This window comes from Schistocerca cancellata, chromosome 1 (genome assembly GCF_023864275.1).
Source record: "Schistocerca cancellata isolate TAMUIC-IGC-003103 chromosome 1, iqSchCanc2.1, whole genome shotgun sequence".
Classification (NCBI taxonomy): Eukaryota; Metazoa; Arthropoda; class Insecta; order Orthoptera; family Acrididae; genus Schistocerca; species Schistocerca cancellata.
The window spans coordinates 1,188,864,960-1,188,886,286 of NC_064626.1; positions in this window are offsets into that span (position 1 = coordinate 1,188,864,960).

Sequence of the window (21,327 nt, forward strand, 5' to 3'; positions counted from 1 at the left end):
GACACTTATGTCATCTGAAAATAACAGCATTATGACTGAGCTGTCTGGAACCTGTGTATCTCTGATATAAATTACAAACGAAAATGGACCCAAGATGTTGCCCTCTGGAACACCTATTTCAGTGTGTTTTGGTTCTGATACGAGTTTAAAAGTATGAAAAATTTTAGATGACCTCAGCTCAGCAGCTTGTGACCTATTTTGCAGCTAGGATCAAACCATTTTTTGACAGTACCTCTAATGCCTATTGCTTCAAGTTTTCCTAGTTAATGAACCATCACTTCGGATCTATTCCATTACGATGTTGTATGTAGCAAACCTCGGATTACTCCTGTAGTAAGAAATGATACCTTGAGCCCAGTGAAAACAGAGAGGAGAGCAGTGAGTGTTTATTTCCAAGCCTTACAGCTTCTAATGCTGTTCCAGCATTTCTTACTACGACAGTACTTGTAAGATTTTTAACGAAAATCGTGGGTCGCATGTAATACATAATTGATGCATGAATAGTTCACCCATCTAAACTGATAGCTACTGCAAGTCTTATAAGTATTGTCATAGCTATGAAAAATTCACAAGCACAAAATCTGAGGACTATTTGTATGACATTAGGAATTTATATGGAGCTAGGAGAAATTATTTTACACATTTAGTCCACTTCAAAAACGTGTTATACTAAAACTTTACGTTTATTTAACTATTTTCTGCTTTTTAGTCTTGTGTGTTTGCTGTTTCTCAATGGCTTTTGAATGTTTTGATGAAATTATATTTTTTTAATTAAATAATTATTTATATATATACTAGCGTTTTATCCGCAGCTTCAGTCTTGTATACATACTTCACATATACTGCACACATATATACATGTGCGGTTTATGCGATATAACATCTGGAATTCCAATACCGAGGTGGTGGAATGAAGACATAGCTCTATACGCAGATGACACAGCTTATTGGTATTACACACTTACCTGCAATGCAACCAGTAAACAAGCGAATAGCTACATCAGCAAACTTGTAACCTGGCTCAGTAAATGGAGAATCCGATCTGATCCACCGAAATCTTACTAATCGCCAGCAATAGGACTCCTACAAACTTCGCATTCGATTTTGGAGGCAAGAAATTAATCCATAACCAAATGTCAAATAAATATCTTGGACTGTATCTTGATGGACTCCTAAACTGGCACTGAAGAGATTAAACAAGCTGACAGACCACTTAATTTAGTACGTCTAATGAAATACCAAACACATGGAGCAGAGATACCAGTTGCCCTTCTTACATACAAAATATTTTTGTCCGACCCATTCTCGAATATAGATCTCAAGGGTGAACTATGTCACTTAACCAAGCGAAAAAAAAAAATCAGCTGACCAGAGGATACTCCGAATAGCTGTGATCTACGCTATGACTTCTCAACAAACTCCATTCCCAAAACACTTAAAACTAAAAACATGCTAGTAAGATCAAAAGAACAAATCACTAGATTCGGGCTCACCAGACTACGTAACAGTGGACTAACAAAATGACTCTTGTAGCACGATCCTACAACGTTTAATTTTCCAAAATTAAATTGTACAGTTCCTCTCTACATTATTCTCGAAATAGTATCGAATTCACTTCAACGGAAAATTCTAGAAAACGGCGAAACCAATGAAACTGTCAAGAGATTAAGAACACCTACACGGATTTGGGAAGATGTAACACCTGATAAAGAAAGAACAAATTAATGACAAAAATTACTTCAACATCTCCTATAAAGGAAGACAATATTCTCTGCATCAACTAGATTTTTCAAGTTTCTCCTCTCCTACAGAAATACACGGAAATTTTCTACATCAACAAAATTCCAAGATGACAATATAACATTATCAAGATCACTGAGATAATATGAAGATATATAAGTCGAACAACAGGCAATCAATCCCAGCTGGGGTTTTTTCGACCGAGAGGTTTCTCCCTCAGCCGTAAGGCAAATGCCGGGATCTGGAATGAAGGAAACTTAGTGAGCAACGTCGTCATCTCTACTATCCATCTATATGGAATTAAATATCTTGCAAAATTAAATAAGCGAACAACTGTCCCAAATAATCAGTGTCGCAACAGCACAAACTACTACTATTGGCTGAAAAGGGCTACGCTGTCCAACATCCCACCATTCCTTCAGAGGTGGAATGGAAAAAAAGGATAAAAAGTAAATATCAAGATTTGTAACCTTGTAACCTGCACGGTACACTGTAGCTGCTGATATGAAACAGTAAATAAACTCATTAATGGCATGCAGTATTGCAATTTTAGCAACCAGGTTCTACCATACTTTGCAAAGTTTACAGGTGTTGTGTATATACATGAAATTTAATAGGTGTGTTGTGAATGCGAAATTTAATATGTGTTTTGTGAATGCAGTTTTGCCTTTGAAGTAAAGGCAGTTAATTAGAGAACCATGCTAATGAAGTGTGATAAAATAAAGTGAAAAGAATACCAATGCAGTTACATTTTATCCAGGAACAGTGACAGCACTATTCTTAATACAGCCCGATAAATTTGTTTCTCAGATGCAAAACGTACAGAGCAGATCTGCAGCATAAATCCTTGTCGCCGTAGCAATGGTGCGTGTGAACCAGAGGCCGGGCTAAGCTGACCCACGTAGCTCATGTGTGCGCCTTCCTGTGTTGGCTGGTGGGGCGATTAGTGGTCATGCAGCGCAGAGAGCGCGGAATAGCGAGAGGTAAGCGGCGCGGGAGGCTCCTTCCGGCGGAAGTGGCAACAAAGCAGGCCGCAGTGTTTACGTCTGTGGGAGTGTAGCAAATAATGCCTCTGTGCAAGGCCCGAGGGCAACAGTGGAACATCGCCGTTGCGCAGCGAGCCGTCAGGGAAGTAGCCGGCGCAACGCCCGAGTTGTGCGTTTCCGATACGCTTTCAATTTCAGTGTTACTTTCAGGAAAATCGGAACATTTTGAAAATATTGCATTACTAATCAAAATAAGATAGAAGTATGATGCTCTCAGCAACATTACTGATTTATTTTGACAAAATATATAGTAGCACTGATGATATATTAATTTTGTTATTGGCATTGGAATCTTGACGGACTGACGCTCTTCGATTTTCTTTGTACGAGGGTAAGTCAATTATTATCCGCAAAGTAGTTATAAAATTTTATTGTAATCAGATAGGAAACTTACAAGAACATAATTTTTCGACATAGTCTCCTTGCGTTTCAACGCACTTGATCCATCGTTGTACAAGCTTCCTGACGCCGTCATGAAAGAAGGTTCTCGATCGAGCTGGGAGCCAGGAATGTACTGCTTCTTTCACTGCTTCGTCCGTGGCAAATCGACGGCCCTTTAATGCCTGTTTGAGTAGACGAAACAAGTGATAGTCAGATGGGCAAGATCGGGACTATATAGAGGATGATCCAGTATTTCAAATTTGAGTTTCTGGAGCGTTTCAGCCGTGTGGGCACCAGTATGTGGACGGGCATTGTCATGCAACAACACCTTTCGACAGCAACCCTCGGCGTTTGCTTCGTATTGCAGTCTTTAGCCTGACAGTAAACATCTCACTGTAACGTACACTGTTTATTGTTGTGCCCCCTTCCCCATAATGTTCCAGTACTGGACCTTGTGCGTCTCAAAAGGCCGTAAGCATCAGTTTTCATGCGGACGGTTGGGGCTTGAACTTTATCTTGCACGGCGAATTTGGATGTTTCAATTCCATACTCTGCCGTTTACTCTCAGGCTCGTAGTAATGGATCCATGTTTCGTCACCAGTAGTGACCCTGTCTAAGAAGTTGTCCCCTTCGTTACCATAGCGATCCGAATGTTTTTTGTAGATGTCCAAGCATGATTGTTTATGCATCTGTGTGAGTTATTTTGGGACCCATCATGCGCAAATTTTATGATACTCAAATCTGTTGTGGATGATTTCGTAGGCAGAACCGTGACTAATTTGCAGACGATGTGCCAATTTGTCAGTAGTTAATCGTCTGTCTAAGTGAATCATTTCACATGAACGCTCAATGGTTTCTCCATTTGTGGCGGTAAACGATTGTCCGACTCCTTAATCGTGCGTAACACTTGTGCGACCATTTCGGAATTTTTAAATCCATTCATAGACTCTCCGTTGTGACAAAAGATTGTTTCCGTACTGTACCGAAAGTTTCCGATGAATTTCAGCCCCTGATACGCCTTCCGACCACAAAAAACGGATCACTGAACGTTGCTCTTCTTTGGTGCAAATAGACAGCGGAGCAGCCATGATTAACAGCACGGCAGCGATAACGAAACTAACCTACCAGCTTGAAGATTGCAAAGATATAACAACAAATAAACAAAGCATGCGTCGTCAACGTAAAACGACAGTACTACCAAAATAAATAAAAATTTAACTAAATTGCGAATTATAATTGACTTACCCTCGTACTTATAGAATACGAAGGTTAATGGCCAAAAATCAAATTTCCTAAAGCAGTACGGGGCAAGTCTCAAAAAAGGAAAAAAATCTTGAAAACAATCGACTTTCAAAATTAGAAGATTTACGATCGCAGTTAAGTACAAGACAAATGAATGGTAGCAACTTATTTGTAGCACCTGAGTACGTTGCCTGAAACTCCTGCAAACGTAAAGCCGATGGTTCAAATCTCACTAGCAGCCAGTTCTTTTTACTTTTATTAGAGGTCTACATTTATTATCCAATGAGGAAGTTAATTAAAGAAATGGAATCATAATATTTTAAAATGAAAGTACAATATTCGCGTTTTTAATTAATGAATGCACGGAAGTACGGGCATTCAAGATAAGTTAAAATTTGTTAGGAAAATGCGTAACATGAAGCAGGAAATAAAACGGTACTTCTTTATTTCCAGAGATAGAACTGTGTTACAGAAGTGTGTAATTTTCTCATTCAACAATCACATTTCGCAATCTGCATCAAATTTTAATTAATTCGCATGCAGTTAGTAGTTAAAAAGGAAAAGATACTATTTTTATTTAAAATGTGAGGTTCAATATTTGTCAGTTAACGTTTCCTTTTGATAATAAATATCAAATTTAAATAAAAGTAAAAACAAGTTGCTGCTAGCGTGATTTCAAGCAGTGGCTTCACGACTGCAACGCTTTCATGCTCCCAGCGATAGTGGTAAATTTTTTTTAAATTTTTTGTACTTAACTAAATGTTGTCTTGACCTGCTCTATCACGACATATGTCTCCAGTCGAGCGCATATTGGGTATCATCGGACGTCAGTTCCAGCATCATCCACAACCAGCATTGACCGTTCCTGTACTGACCGACCATGCGCAACAGACATGGAATTCCATCCCAAAAACTGACATCGGCCCCTGCACAACGCAATGCATGCACGTTTGCGTGCTTGCAGTCAATATTCCGGCGAATACACCGGTTATTAATGTATCAGCGTTTCACATTTGCGGTGGCTTATATAGTGCTTACATTAAGTTGTCATCTTGCAGTGTTAAACACTTACAAATGTTGTCTAAACAAATGTATTCCAGAATTTTCATTACTCTACGATAATTAGTTTTCGGTGTTGCGATTTTTTGTGCGTAGGTTTAGTAACCAACTACAGTATGTTTCTTTTATCTGTCAACAAGCCATTGACGTTGACTTTTACCTGCATCTATACTCTGCAAACTACTGTGAAGCACATGGCAGAGGGTTCTTCCAACTGCAGCACTCATTAGAGCATCGCTCTGATGCTTTCGCACGCAGAGCGCTAGAAGAATATTTTACTAAATACCTCTGTGTCTGCTGTAATTACTCTGATCTTTCCTAAATCGGGAAGGAGGCTGCACATAGCAGTTAAAACTTACAGATCGCTCTGCACCTACAATGGATGGTAAATGCTCGACGTTTGGACGAATTCGTTCGTCATTACAAAGACAAGGGCAACAACTGACTGCAATAAAAAATATTACAATAATAACTCACTCGACATCATGTGAAGCCTTCATTGAGTTTACATGGTCCGTTGCGGGTCCCGTTACCTTTCGTCGCAGAATAAGTTCCAAGCGTATAATGAGAAAAGACATGGTTGCGGACGCTACAACATGGCTAATGACAGAGAAATCATCATTCCAAGTTCTTTAACATAATTTTTGGGTGCTGTGAAATACGAAGTTCGTGACCCGCCTTATACAGGGTGAGTCACCTAACGTTACCGCTGGATATATTTCGTAAACCACATCAAATACTGACGAACCGATTCCACAGACCGAACGTGAGGAGAGGGGCTAGTGTAATTGTTTAATACAAACCATACAAAAGTGCACGGAAGTATGTTTTTTAACACAAACCTACGTTTTTTTAAATGGAACCACGTTAGTTTTGTTAGCACATCTGAACATATACACAAATACGTAATCAGTGCCGTTTGTTGCATAGTAAAATGTTAATTACATCCGGAGATATTATAACCTAAAGTTGACGCTTGAAACCTCCGACATTCAGTTGCGTGTTGAAACAAACACGGGCCACGGTCGGCGAGCAGCATCTGCAGGGACATGTTTACGATGACGACCGTGTTTACGAGTGTGGCTGTAGTGCACTGTTGTGGTTTGGTCTAGCTGTCGCAGTGTCCGCATGTAGCGCTTGCTGCTACTGTTATTCTGCATTCGTCTCCGCACGCAGACCAACTGTAGTACACCGTGTTACCAGACATCTGTGATAGTGTAGTGTTGTAGGAACTGTGAACATGGTGTATTCGAACTCTGAAAAGGCGGAGATGATACTCATCTATGGCGAGTGTCGACGAAATGCAGCTGAAGCCTGCACGATGTATGCAGAACGGTACCCGGACAGAGAGCATCCAGCATGCCGCACATTGCAAAACATCTACCGCCAACTGTATGCAACAGGTATGGTCGTAGCACGCAAACGGGTCCGTAACAGGCCCGTCACAGGAGAAGCAGGTGCAGTTGGTGTGTTAGTTGCTGTTGCCATGAACCCACACATGAGTACACGGGACATTGCGAGAGCCGGTGGACTGAGTCAAAGTAGTGTCATGCGCATACTGCATCGTCAGCGCTTTCACCCGTTTCATGTGTCGCTACATCAGCAATTACATGGTGATGACTTTAATCATCGAGTGCAATTCTGTCAATGGGCATTAACAGAGAATGCGTTGCAGTTTTACCTGTTTACCGATGAAGCGGGTTTCACAAACCACGGGGCAGTGAATCTACGGAATATGCATTACTGGTCCGTGGACAATCCTCGCTGGCTCAGACAGGTAGAGCGACAGCGACCGTGGACTGTAAATATATGGTGCGTAATCATTGGCGACCACCTCATTGGTCCTCACTTCATTGTAGGGGCCCAAACAGCTGCAACATACATCGCGTTTCTACAGAATGATCTGCCAACATTGCTCGAAAATGTCCCACTGGAAACGCGTCGACGTATGTGGTATCAGCATGATGGTGCACCTGCACATTCCGCAATTAACATTAGGCTGACCCTTGACAGGATGTTCGACGGGCGTTTAATAGGACGTGGAGGACGCATAAATTGGCCAGCCCGTTCTCCTGATCTTACACCTCTGGACTTCTTTCTGTGGGGCGCGTTAAAGGAGAATGAGTACCGTGATGTGCCTACAACCACAGAGGATATGAAACAACGTATTGTGGCAGCCTGCGGCGACATTACACCAGATGTACTGCGGCGTGTACGACATTCATTACGCCAGAGATTGCAATTGTGTGCAGCAAATGATGGCCACCACATTGAACATCTATTGGCCTTACATGTCGGGACACACTCTATTCCACTCCGTAATTGAAAACGGAAACCACTTGTACGTGTACCTCACCCCTCATGGTAATGTACAGGGCTATTACAAATGATTGAAGCGATTTCATAAATTCACTGTAGCTCCATTCATTGACATATGGCTCAAATGGCTCTGAGCACTATGGGACTTAACTTCTATGGTCATCAGTCCCCTAGAACTTAGAACTACTTAAACCTAACTAACCTAAGGACATCACACACATCCATGCCCGAGGCAGGATTCGAACCTGCGACCGCAGCGGTCGCGCGGTTCCAGACTGTAGCGCCTTTAACCGCTTGGCCACCACGGCCGGCCATTGACATATGGTCACGACACACTACAGATACGTAGAAAAACTCATAAAGTTTTGTTCGGCTGAAGCTGCACTTCAGGTTTCTGCCGCCAGAGCGCTCGAGAGCGCAGTGAGACAAAATGGCGACAGGAGCCGAGAAAGCGTATGTCGTGCTTGAAATGCACTCACATCAGTCAGTCATAACAGTGCAACGACACTTCAGGCCGAAGTTCAACAAAGATCCACCAACTGCTAACTCCATTCGGCGATGGTATGCGCAGTTCAAAGCTTCTGGATGCCTCTGTAAGGGGAAATCAACGGGTCGGCCTGCAGTGAGCGAAGAAACGGTTGAACGCGTGCGGGCAAGTTTCACGCGTAGCCCGCGGAAGTCTGAATAAAGCAAGCAGGGAGCTAAACGTACCACAGCAGACGGTTTGGAAAATCTTACGGAAAAGGCTAAAGCAGAAGCCTTACCGTTTACAATTGCTACAAGCCCTGACACCCGATGACAAAGTCAAACGCTTTGAATTTTCGGCGCGGTTGCAACAGCTCATGGAAGAGGATGCGTTCAGTGCGAAACTTGTTTTCAGTGATGAAGCAACATTTTTTTCTTAATGGTGAAGTGAACAGACACAATGTGCGAATCTGGGCGGTAGAGAATCCTCACGCATTCGTGCAGCAAATTCGCAATTCACCAAAAGTTAACGTGTTTTGTGCAATCTCACGGTTTAAAGTTTATGGCCCCTTTTTCTTCTGCGAAAAAAAAGTTACAGGGCACATGTATCTGGACATGCTGGAAAATTAGCTCATGCCACAAGTGGAGACCGACAGCGCCGACTTCATCTTTCAACAGGATGGTGCTCCACCGCACTTCCATCATGATGTTCGGCATATCTTAAACAGGAGATTGGAAAACCGATGGATCGGTTGTGGTGGAGATCATGATCAGCAATTCATGTCATGGCCTCCGCGCTCTCCCGACTTAACCCCACGCGATTTCTTTCTGTGGGGTTATGTGAAGATTCAGTGTTTAAACCTCCTCTACCAAGAAACGTGCCAGAACTGCGAGCTCGCATCAACGATGCTTTCGAACTCATTGATGGGGACATGCTGCGCCGAGTGTGGGAGGAACTTGATTATCGGCTTGATGTTTGCCGAATCACTAAAGGGGCACATATCGAACATTTGTGAATGCCTAAAAAAACTTTTTGAGTTTTTGTATCTGTGTGCAAAGCGTTGTGAAAATATCTCAAATAATAAAGTTATTGTAGAGCTGTGAAATCGCTTCAATCATTTGTAATAACCCTGTACATGTGCGTCAGTGAAAAAGACCAATAAAAAGGTGTTAGCATGTGAACGTAATGTGCTGTTCCAGTCTCTTCTGTACCTAAGGTCCATCACCGTTCCCTTTGGATCCCTACGAATTCGGTGCTCTTCGATACACACGAGCGAAGAGCGGAGGAGTGGTACTCAAGCGTCAACTTGATGATTTCCTGTCAGAGAGGTAACAGTTCGTAGTAACCGACGGAAAGTCATCGAGTAAAACAGAAGTGATTTCTGGCGTTCCCTAAGACAAGAGTTGAGAGTTGTAGGCCCTCTGCTGTTCCATATCTACATAAACGATTTAGGAGACAATCTGAGCAGCTGTCATTAGTTGTTTGCAGATGATGCCGTCGTTCATCGTCTAGTAAAGTCATCAGAAGATCAAAAGAAATTGTAAAACGATTTAGAAAAGATATCTCAACGGTGCGAAAATTGGCAATTGAACATAAATAATGAAAAGTGTGGGATCATGTACATGAGTGCTACCGAGCTAGGTGGCCTAGTGGTTAGCACACTGGTCTCGCATTCGGGAGGACGACGGTTCAATCCCGCGTCCGGCCATCCTGATTTAGGTTTTCCGTGATTTCCCTAAATCGCTTCAGGTAAATGCCGGGATGGTTCCTTTGAAAGGGCACGACCGACCTCCTTCCCCGTCCATCCCTAAACCGATGAGACTGATGACCTCGCAGTTTGGTCTCTTACCCCAAAAAAACCCAACCCAACATGAGTGCTAAAAGGAATCCGTTAAACTTAGGTTACACGATAAATCAGTCTAATCTAAACGCCGTAAATTCAACTAAATACCTAGGTATTAGAGTTACGAACAATTTAAATTGGGAAGAACATATAGAAAATGTTTTGGGGAAGAGCGCACCAAAGATTGCGTTTTATTGACAGAACACTTAGAGCGTGTAACAGATCTACGAAAGAGACTGACTACACTACGCTTGTCCGTCCTCCTTTGGGGTACTGCTGCGCGGTGTGGTGTCCTTTCCACATAGGATTAACGGAGTACATCGAGAAAGTTCGAAGAAGAGCGGGACGTTTTGTATTATCCCGAATTGGGGAGAGAGTGTCACAGACATGATACAAGGTTTGGGATGGACACCATGAAAACAAAGGCACCAACTTGCTCCTCCTAATGCAAAAATACTTTGCTGACTCCGACTTTCATAGGCAGAAACGATCAGCATAATAAAATAAGGGGAATAATAGCTCGCACTGAAAGATATAGGTGTTCGTTTTCTTAGCTCGCTGTTCGAGAGTGTGTAACACATATCGATTAGAAGTAGGTTTATATTATGTTATTGTGTAACTGCAATTTATGACGTCTGTTTCTGCATTGTTTAAACTCCTTGATCTATGGCAAGAATAAAGAGTTTTCTAATGTATATATGAAAAAAGCAAAAGAATATGTTGAAATAGTAAATTATTATAGTATGAATATGTTTATAAAAAGACAATATTTGTTAAAAGCTGGGTCATGCTTAGGGCACTTGTATTTGTAACATATAAACGCCGTAGGGAAGTCCTTCCGCAACGGTGTAAGTAGGCTGTTCAGGTTTTTATATAGGTAACGCCACGTAGCGCTCTGTATGAAAATCACTGGCTGTGCTGTGTGCAGTCTGTGGCTAGTTTGCATTGTTGTCTGCCATTGTAGTGTTGGGCAGCTGGATGTGAACAGCGCATAGCGTTGTGCAGTTGGAGGTGAGCCGCCAGCAGTGGTGGATGTGGGGAGAGAAATGGCGGAGTTTTGAAATTTGTAAAAATGGATGTCATGAACTGCTATGTATATTATGATTTTTCAACACTATTAAGGTAAATACATTGTTTGTTCTCTATCAAAATCTTTCATTTGCTAACTATGCCTATCAGTAGTTAGAGCCTTCCGTAGTTTGAATCTTTTATTTAGCTAGCAGTAGTGGCGCTCGCTGTATTGCTGTAGCTTGAGTAACCAAGATTTTTGTGAGGTAAGTGATTTGTGAAACGCATAGGTTAATGTTAGTCAGGGCCATTCTTTTGTAGGGTTTTTTGAAAGTCAGATTGCGTTGTGCTAAAAATATTGTGTGTCACTTTAGTGAATGTTTGAGTACGTTCAGTTTTGCTCAGCTGTTTGAAAAGCAAATAATGTAAGAGGTTTATCAGCACAGTAATTCTGAAATTGTTCTAAGGGGACGTTTCAACGGGAGTGGCACGGCGCAATCTAAAAGGTGGGTTTGGCGGTTGAACTGAACGGCTCCTTTTTGTGAACGGCAAGCAGTATGTGGCTAGCCTAAACACAGTACGCTTCGACGGTGGTAGGAGAGGCAATTGGAAGCTGCATTATAAGGGCTTTGCCGCGGATGTGGATCTGGCTGTTTTTTGGTATTCACAGTATAATGGAATGGCTCTAATATGATGAAATTCCGACGCCAAGAAGAGATTTTGTAGAACAATCGTACATCAAGAGCCGTGAGTACAGTTAGCTGCCACGTCGCCTGCCACAAATCTTCGCCACTGCTTCACAAATTTCATACATTCCATTAAGTAATACATATAGGCATGGGCCAGTTAATTTGTGTGTTGTTTCAGTAATAATCACTTAAAACATAAATGTGTGGCCAGAACCATATTTTCAATCCTGATCACGAACCTACGCAGGGTCCTCACCTAAGTAATACTACAACCGAGTATCCCGATTTAAAAGAACAATTCTTGCATTCATGTGTTTAAAAGCGATTTTTTGTCAAAAGTAAAAGGAGTAGTAAAAGTTAAAGCTAAAACCACAAAAGTGAAGTTGAATAGGCTTTTGCTGAAGTATCCTTAGTTTATTATAAAACATAGTTTTGTAGGATTACAGTGCAAGATTGTGAAAGTATTATTGCAAAGAATACCTGCTTCACAGGTAATTAAAGTTCAAGTAAAAATAAATCTTTAATGAACAGATTTACGACAGTATTGTTAGAAGAAAAATTATGAGCAGTTTTCAAGAAGGTGTATGTTTGGAAAACATCATGAAAGGTTTCTTTTTTGAAGTTAAACCCATGTTGTATTTTATTGTCTTGCAAAGTAATTTACGAACTTCTCCAAGTGAAGTGAATGATTAGCTTTTAGAGTTAGGCTTAAATATTGTAATAATCCAAGAGCGGTGACTAGTGAAACTATACTAGTTCTGGGTCCCCATCATATTCTCCATCTATTAGGAAAAAATTGAACTATTACTGTTGTTAAAGAAAACTGATACATGTAGAGGAGCATAAACAGTGTATTTATGATGTTCTTCATCTTTATTTGTGTTTGTCTTATCAGTGAACATAGAAGCGCCTCATGCTCAAATTTAGTTCTGCACTTCACGCAGTGACAGTTTAGTATTTGATTAAGTAATGTTCTTGAGTGTGATTGTCATTAGTATGAGTTTGGTGCAAAATTGCTCCCTATAACTTACTGGTGTGTGTGTTATTGGTAACTGCTGCTACACCCAGTACAGAGTGTACTGTGTCAGTTTGTATCCTGTTTGCTATTCAAAAATGAGTCTCAAACAAAGTAACTTCAATAACCAATACTCAATTTTCTCAAATATGTGTTTCCAAATTAATGTACCTAATTGGACTGGTGACCGTTCATTTTTCTCTTTCAATATGATTTTACCACTTTCGTTAACTCCCAAGATTAAAGCCCGTTTGGTTTTTCTGTTATATCACCAAATTAAAAATTATAGTCCGGTACCCTTGTCCATTAGACATGTGCGCGGTCGAACTTCAAAATCCTCCCAGATGGTAACATTTGCGTGTTTCATGGCACGTTAGAATTTTATATGCGCCTTTCCCGTGACAGGACTCAAAGTTCAGTTATTAGGGAGTAGCGAGAGTGGTATACGTTAGTGTTATAAGTGGAATAATGAGAATTATTGGGAAGGTGGCTCGATGAACACTCTGTCACTCACTTGAATGCGTGATGTAGAGTATCTATGTGTATTTACTTGTAGATGTAGATGATTAAACTGAATATCCCATTACATGGTTTCAGTAACCGAAAAGAACTTAAATGTGGCATGAACGCGAAGGCTTCCATGAACGATTTCAGTTTCATTAACTTTTTTTTCTAACGTACACTATTTTGTAACACACCAAAATAACCGACGTTTCGACTATTTTCTAGCGACATCTCTCAGGCTTGTAATACTTTATATCACAGCTACAGCCAGAGGGAATATTTCCTTTCCATTCAAGACAACTCTTTTCCTTTGTCCTTCTAATAACATAAAGATAAAATAATTGAACTGGTTATAAATTAATGATGTCCACACAAAGGTATTTCGAAGCACACCCTTTAAAATCATGAACGCGCCTCTTTTTACGTCAGCTCAGCTATCTCCACATGAAGACAAATTATATCTGCATGTGCATTTTGCATTTATTTTAACTGAAAATGAGACGGCGACAGAGATAAAATAGTTAAAGTGAGCGCCTAATAGATACCTGACGAGAAAGAAAGAATGGAAACGCTTCATGTAAGCACGAAACTAATCGGGGGAGGTGTGATATACGAGTACGTATTACAGCAGTACACAGGATTCCTGGAATTTTGAAAGAAACTTTAACTTCCTTGTGCCATGTCGCGTCTTAACAATTGTTTGATTTAGACACACTTACGAACTGCTACAAGCGCATTACCTCTTCATAAGTATGGTTAATATCGCGACAATTAAGCACTGTAGTGCATGATCTTTCTTAAGATTTTTAGTGTTTTTGGATTTTAAAAAAAGGATTTAACCGTAGCCTGAAATTGACTGGACTATTTAATAAGGCAATCACATTAAGGCAGATGTTAGGTTGGGTCGTTCTCTAACACTATACACGCATACTGCAATCGTTACCGTATTCATTATTCAAATGACTTTGAAACACCCGTTAAAACACAGCGCTAGTATTCAATACCGGGACGAAGGTTAGTACAATCTTACCGTGTGCCTTTTCGACTTGAAAAAAAATCTGTTAACTAAATAAGTCGGTAGCTGGTCCTGAGGGGATAAAACTGAAAATTGTTTTCGTATCTGCGCTCAGAATCATTAACAGAATTCGCCTGACATTTTACACCTTGGCTTTAGTGAACAAATGAAACAAGTAAGCACATATTGGTTTTTCCTGGTTTTGAAAACAATATTAGTGAACTTAATCAAAGAGAAATGATATCCATTCTTAATTTTGATGTTTTAAATTAATATGCAAGATATTAAAAATCAAACTGATCAGGAACTGTAGCAACTGTGCTTTCCGGTAAATAAGTAAATCTTCGGTTTATAATTAAACTATAACTTTTTCAGTTGCTGCTCTGAGTCCAAATAATAGAACTCTGCCATAAAAAATTAATTCTTATCTCATAACCAAAGCGTACCCGCTCCTTAACCAAAACGCCAGGTGAACTTCTTATTATTTAGTCTAAAAAATTCTTACGTCCGAGGGTATTACATATTTGAGGAAAATTATTAGTGTAAGTTTACTAGATCGACGTCCTCATCAACGTGTAAGACGTTCATACTCACAAATAACTCTTGTTGTGCACACTTGATGTCAGTAGCCTGCAGCAGCCGTTCGGATAGCCGAAGCACTGAATATTATGTTAGTATACAGCGTGGTCCATTGATAGTGATCGGGCCAAATATCTCACGAAATAAGCGTCAAACGAAAAAACTACAAAGAACGAAACTCGTCTAGCTTGAAGAAGGAAACCAGATGGCGCTATGGTTGGCCCGCTAGATGGCGCTGCATAGGTCAAACGGATATCAACTTCGTTTTTTTAAAAATAGGAATCTGTTTCTTGAAGGTGTTCTAGTATAGCACTAAACACATCTGCACCATTCCACATCTGTACAGTGTTTGCCAATCTTGATGAGTAATTTAATCTCGTCGGACAGACGTGAAGAAGACGATGTCGCAAAAATTTATCCATAAATTTAAGATGTTAAGATGATCTCAGTAAGCAATCTGCAAGCCCATCAAGTGATCTAAAAAGTACACTGCCGGGAAAAGTACAATACCCCCAAAGACCGTATTCGGCATCACCTGGGCATAATAAGCACATAGTGAGGGTTGTAGTGTTAGTGATTGACTTGTTACAATCATTACGAACAGCTGGCGCTAAGGAGGCATATCTGTGTGTACTATGTTTTGACTCTGCAGGCAGTAAATGTGCTGAGTTTAGAGTGAACAGTGATTGCGAGATTCAGTCTAGGGTACAACCATGCCACATCGACAAACACGAAATCACGTTGAACAGCTTAACCCATTTGAACGGGGCAACATCGTTGGCCTCCTGGAAGATGGACGGACTTATCGACTGATTGCAGCACATGCTGAGCACAGAGTATTGATGGTGTGTCAGTGGCTCCAGCAATGGTCTGTGGAACGTTTCCAAACCCGTAGACAAAGTTCTCGACGTCATGTAGTACATGCGCAAGTCAAGACCGACGTATTATGCGAGTAGTGGTGGCCGATCGAACTTCATCAAGTTAAGCAAACCGGGCACATGGAGCACCTGCTGTGTCACCAGGGACAACTGGGAACCGTCTGCTTGCAGCAGGTCTAAGATCACGTGTGCCTCTGGACAGGCTACCACTGACTCTACGACACCGCCAAAACAGGAGTCGCTTTGAGAATCGAATAGCCTGTGTTATCGTTAGTAGTGGGAAGAGGTTCAAACTGTATGCGAGTGAAGGACATACACGTGTATGATGTAGACCTGTCTCTAGAGGAACGGAAGGTTCCAAATGATTGGAAAAGAGCACAGGTAGTCCCAGTCTTCAAGAAGGGTCGTCGAGCAGATGCGCAAAACTATAGACCTATATCTCTGACGTCGATCTGTTGTAGAATTTTAGAACATGTTTTTTGCTCGAATATCATGTCGTTTTTGGAAACTCAGAATCTACTATGTAGGAATCAACATGGATTCCGGAAACAGCGATCGTGTGAGACCCAACTCGCTTTATTTGTTCATGAGACCCAGGAAATATTAGATACAGGCTCCCAGGTAGATGCTATTTTTCTTGACTTCCGGAAGGCGTTCGATACAGTTCCGCACTGTCGCCTGATAAACAAAGTAAGAGCCTACGGAATATCAGACCAGCTGTGTGGCTGGATTGAAGAGTTTTTAGCAAACAGAACGCAGCATGTTGTTATCAACGGAGAGACGTCTACAGATGTTAAAGTAACCTCTGGTGTGCCACAGGGGAGTGTTATGGGACCATTGCTTTTCACAATATATATAAATGACCTAGTAGATAGTGTCGGAAGTTCCATGCGGCTTTTCGCGGATGATGCTGTAGTATACAGAGAAGTTGCAGCATTAGAAAATTGTAGCGAAATGCAGGAAGATCTGCAGCGGATAGGCACTTGGTGCAGGGAGTGGCAACTGACCCTTAACATAGACAAATGTAATGTATTGCGAATACATAGAAAGAAGGATCCTTTATTGTATGATTATATGATAGCGGAACAAACACTGGTAGCAGTTACTTCTGTAAAATATCTGGGAGTATGCGTGCGGAACGATTTGAAGTGGAATGATCATATAAAATTAATTGTTGGTAAGGCGGGTACCATGTTGAGATTCATTGGGAGAGTCCTTAGAAAATGTAGTCCATCAACAAAGGAGGTGGCTTACAAAACACTCGTTCGACCTATACTTGAGTATTGCTCATCAGTGTGGGATCCGTACCAGATCGGGTTGACGGAGGAGATAGAGAAGATTCAAAGAAGAGCGGCGCGTTTCGTCACAGGGTTATTTGGTAACCGTGATAGCGTTACGGAGATGTTTAACAAACTCAAGTGGCGGACTCTGCAAGAGAGGCGCTCTGCTTCGCGGTGTAGCTTGCTCGCCAGGTTTCGAGAGGGTGCGTTTCTGGATGAGGTATCGAATATATTGCTTTCCCCTACTTATACCTCCCGAGGAGATCACGAATGTAAAATTAGAGAGATTAGAGCGCGCACAGAGGCTTTCCGACAGTCGTTCTTCCCGCGAACCATACGCGACTGGAACAGGAAAGGGAGGTAATGACAGTGGCACGTAAAGTGCCCTCCGCCACACACCGTTGGGTGGCTTGCGGAGTATAAATGTAGATGTAGATGTAGAAATGCCTATCCCGGAGTGCATTCCCAAGACACGCAGGTCCCAGGCTTCATAGTGGCGATGACTATCAGTCACAATTCGCTGTAGCATTTGATGTTTTCGCAGGGTAAAGTAACCAGTGGCCGCTACATTGCACAGGCTGTTATCTTCGTACTACTGCCATTTCTTAGACAGGAAGGTGGTGTGCTTTTTCAGCTGGACGATGCACGTCCACTTACGGCTGCTGCAACCCCAACTTGCTCTTCGTAGTGTAAAACAACTGCCGTGGACAGCAAGATCACCAGATCTCTCGCCAACTGAACACTCACGGGACGTGATGAAGTGGGAACTTACTCTTTCTCCACAGCCTGGCAAGAACCATTGTCGAATTGCACCAAAAGGCGCAAGATGCTTGGGACAACCTATCGCAGGATGCCATTCGGTACTTTTATGATCATTTGCATGCGAGAATATACGCCTGCGTTCCTCTGTGTATTGATGCGACAATTCGGCTCTTTTTAATGTGGCGTGTGTATTTCATTTGGTCTGAACTTTTTTACCATATAAGCCTACAACGATGAGCTACCTGTCAACTCACTTGTCAGTAAAATGACTTTGTTCTTGAGGGTGCAGCATTTTTTTCCGGCAGTTTATTTTACACTGTCAAAGGCCTTGCCACAGTAGTAACACGGGGTCCCCGTAGATCACCGAAGTTAAACGCTGTCGGGCTGGGCTAGCACTTGGATGAGTGACCATCCGGTCTACCGAGAGCTGTTGTCAAGCGGGGTCCACTCAGTCCTTGTGAGGCAAACTGAGGAGCTACTTGACTGAGAAGTAGCGGCTCCGGTCTCGTAAACTGACGTACGACCGGGAGAGCGGTGTGCAGACCACGTGCCCCTCCATATCCGCATCCAGTGACGCCTGTGGTTTGAGGATGACACGGCGGCCGGTCGGTATCTTTGGGTCTTCGTGGCTTGTTCGGACGGAGTTTAGTTAGCTATAGTTTATTTTACATTTCCGTATCTGATAAACGAGAAAAAACAAGATTTAGTACACAGGCATAAAGGTAAAAAGTATCAGTACGACTCCGATTGATGCTAGAACCCCATTCGGATTTCCCGCCATAGTAGCTGCAACGTCAGTTTGTGCAATCAACTTTTCATTAGATCCGAATTCTGATAAGAAGTGCCAGGTAAGTTCTGCAGAAGCCAGGACTTATTTTTTACTACTTATATCACAGAAATCCAAGAATCATTCCTTCAGCTCTACCTCATATACATTATGCATGAAAATAGAAAAATGTGTTTTATTTGCCACATCTGAAGTTTCGCCAACCTTGACGGCAACAGGAGGAACCTCCACAATTTCTCGCTCTATAACTGTTAAAACGGTAGAAACCTACGGTATGTATTAGATAATTTTGAATAGATCAGAATTTGCTTTAAAAACGGTAGACGTTTCTATGTGTTCCTCTAAAACATGGGCACACTCCGTAGTGTACTTCAACAACCCACACAATTTCCCTGAATTTGTTATTTCATCGTGTCTTCGAAAGACCAATTCTTGTTCTCCCAGAAGAGACACTGCACTGATAAGCCTTTTAAGGACGACCCTTTTCCATCTTATCTTTTGTCTGTGTAGAGATATTTCACTTTTAATCTATTCATTATGTGCAGTTTCTATTCTATTTTCGCCAGAAGCAGCTACAGCTAGTGGCGATCGTAGATGGTTAACAGACAGTTCGTGCTCCGTTATCGACTTTAATAAATTTCTCAAATGCCACTATCCACTTCTGATCCAACTAGTATTTTCATCCCTTCCAAACAATAGACAATACCAGCAAAACCCCATATTTAGGTCGACGCTACCGGCTAACCAGTCACAGTTTGTATACATACTGCACTCAGAATGTCTAGTGAATTACAGGTCTTTTGAACCAATTTCGCCGGCCGGGATGGCCGAGCGGTTCTAGGCGCTACAGTCTGGAATCGCACGACCGCTACGGTCGCAGGTTGGAATCCTGTCTCGAGCATGGATGTGTGTGATGTCTTTAGGTTAGTTAGGTTTAAGTAGTTCTAAGTTCTAGGGGACTGATGACCTTAGAAGTTAAGTCCCATAGTGCTCAGAGCCATTTGAACCAAGTTCGGTAGTGTTGGTGTTCGCTGTGCAATCTTATTATGTCCTTTTTTCTGGGAAAACTGCGCAGAAACAGCTTGGGCAAAAGCTCTTTTATTAAACATAACTGAACCCGGCAATGCTTCACAGATGTCTCCTGCTCTCCCCTTCTTTGTGTCCATCCAGTCCCTCTACTCCCTCTGTCCATCTTCTCCTCCTCTTCTCTTCCTCCATATCCTCCTGCTCCCCCTCTCTCTGTTCATCTCCTCTTTCCCCCTCTCTATGGTAATTCCCCCTCACTATTCGTCTCCCCTTTCCCATCTCTCCGACCTTGAGCCTTGTTTGTTATTATTGTAAATTCAGTTTCCTTTGTAGCATTCTTATCATAAGCCAGTAAACCATAAATACAACTGCCCTGTTTTCTGCGAAAACTGACTGCGAGGCAGGAAACAAAACAGCACATTGCTGTGTATAGGATTTTTGTTTAAAAATGTAAATGATGGCAAAGAATATGTATGGGAGAAACTGTTTGTCTAATGGCTTAAATGCCCTGCTGTCTTTGTTAAAACTGTCTAAGAGAATGAGAACAAAACCGCACATTTTCACAGCATAGCAAATTCTTTCTCACATTCAGTTTTAACAGAAAAGCAGTACACCTTTATTAAAAAGAAAACAAATAGCCAATGTCCGTCTGAATGTTTATTAGAATACCGAGGAAAAAAGGAAGAGCCAAATAAACTGGTACACCTGCGTGATATTGTGTAGGGGCCCAGCGAGCACTCAGAAGTGCCGCAACACGACGTGACATGGACGCGATTAATGTCTGAAGTAGTGCTGGAGGAAACTGACACCATGAATCCTGTAGGCCTGTCCATAAATCCGTAAGAGAGTACCAGTGAGTGGAGACCCCTTCTGAACAACACGTTGCAAGGCATCCCAGATATGCTCAATAATGTTCATGTCTGGGGAGTTTGGTGATCAGCGGGAGTGTTTAAACTCGGAAGAGTGTTCCTGGAGCCACTATGTAGCAATCCTGTACGTGTGGGGTGTCGCATTGTCCTGCTGGAATAGCCCAAGTCTGTCGGAATCCACAATGGACATGAATGGATGCATTTGATCAGACAGGATGCTTACGTGCGTGTCAGAGTCGTATCTAGACGTATCAGGGGTCCAATATCACTCCTACTGCATACGCCGCACACCATTAAAGAGCCTCCACCAGCTTTAACAGTCCCCTGCTAACATGCAGGGTCCATGGATTCATGAGGTTGTCTCCATATCCGTACACGTCCATCAGCTCGATACAATTTGAAACGACAATTGTCCGACTAGGCAACACATTTCCAGTCATCATCAGTCCAATGTCGGTGTTGACGGGCCCTGGCGAATCGGAAAGCTTTGTGGCGTGCAGTCATCGAGGGTACACGAGTAGGCCTTCGGCTCCGAAAGCCCATATCGATGATGTTTCGTTGACGGTTCTCACGTTGACACTTGTTGATGGCCCAGCACTGAAACCTGCAGCAATTTGCGGAAGGATTGAATTTCTGTTACGTTGAACGATTCATATCAGTCGTCATTGGTCCCGTTCTTGCAGGATCTTTGTCCGGCTGCAGGAATGTGGGAGATTTGATGTTTTACAGGATTACTGATATTTACGAGACACTTGTACGGGAAAATCCACACTTAATCGCTACCTCGCAGATGCTGTGTCCCATCGCTCGTGGCCGCCT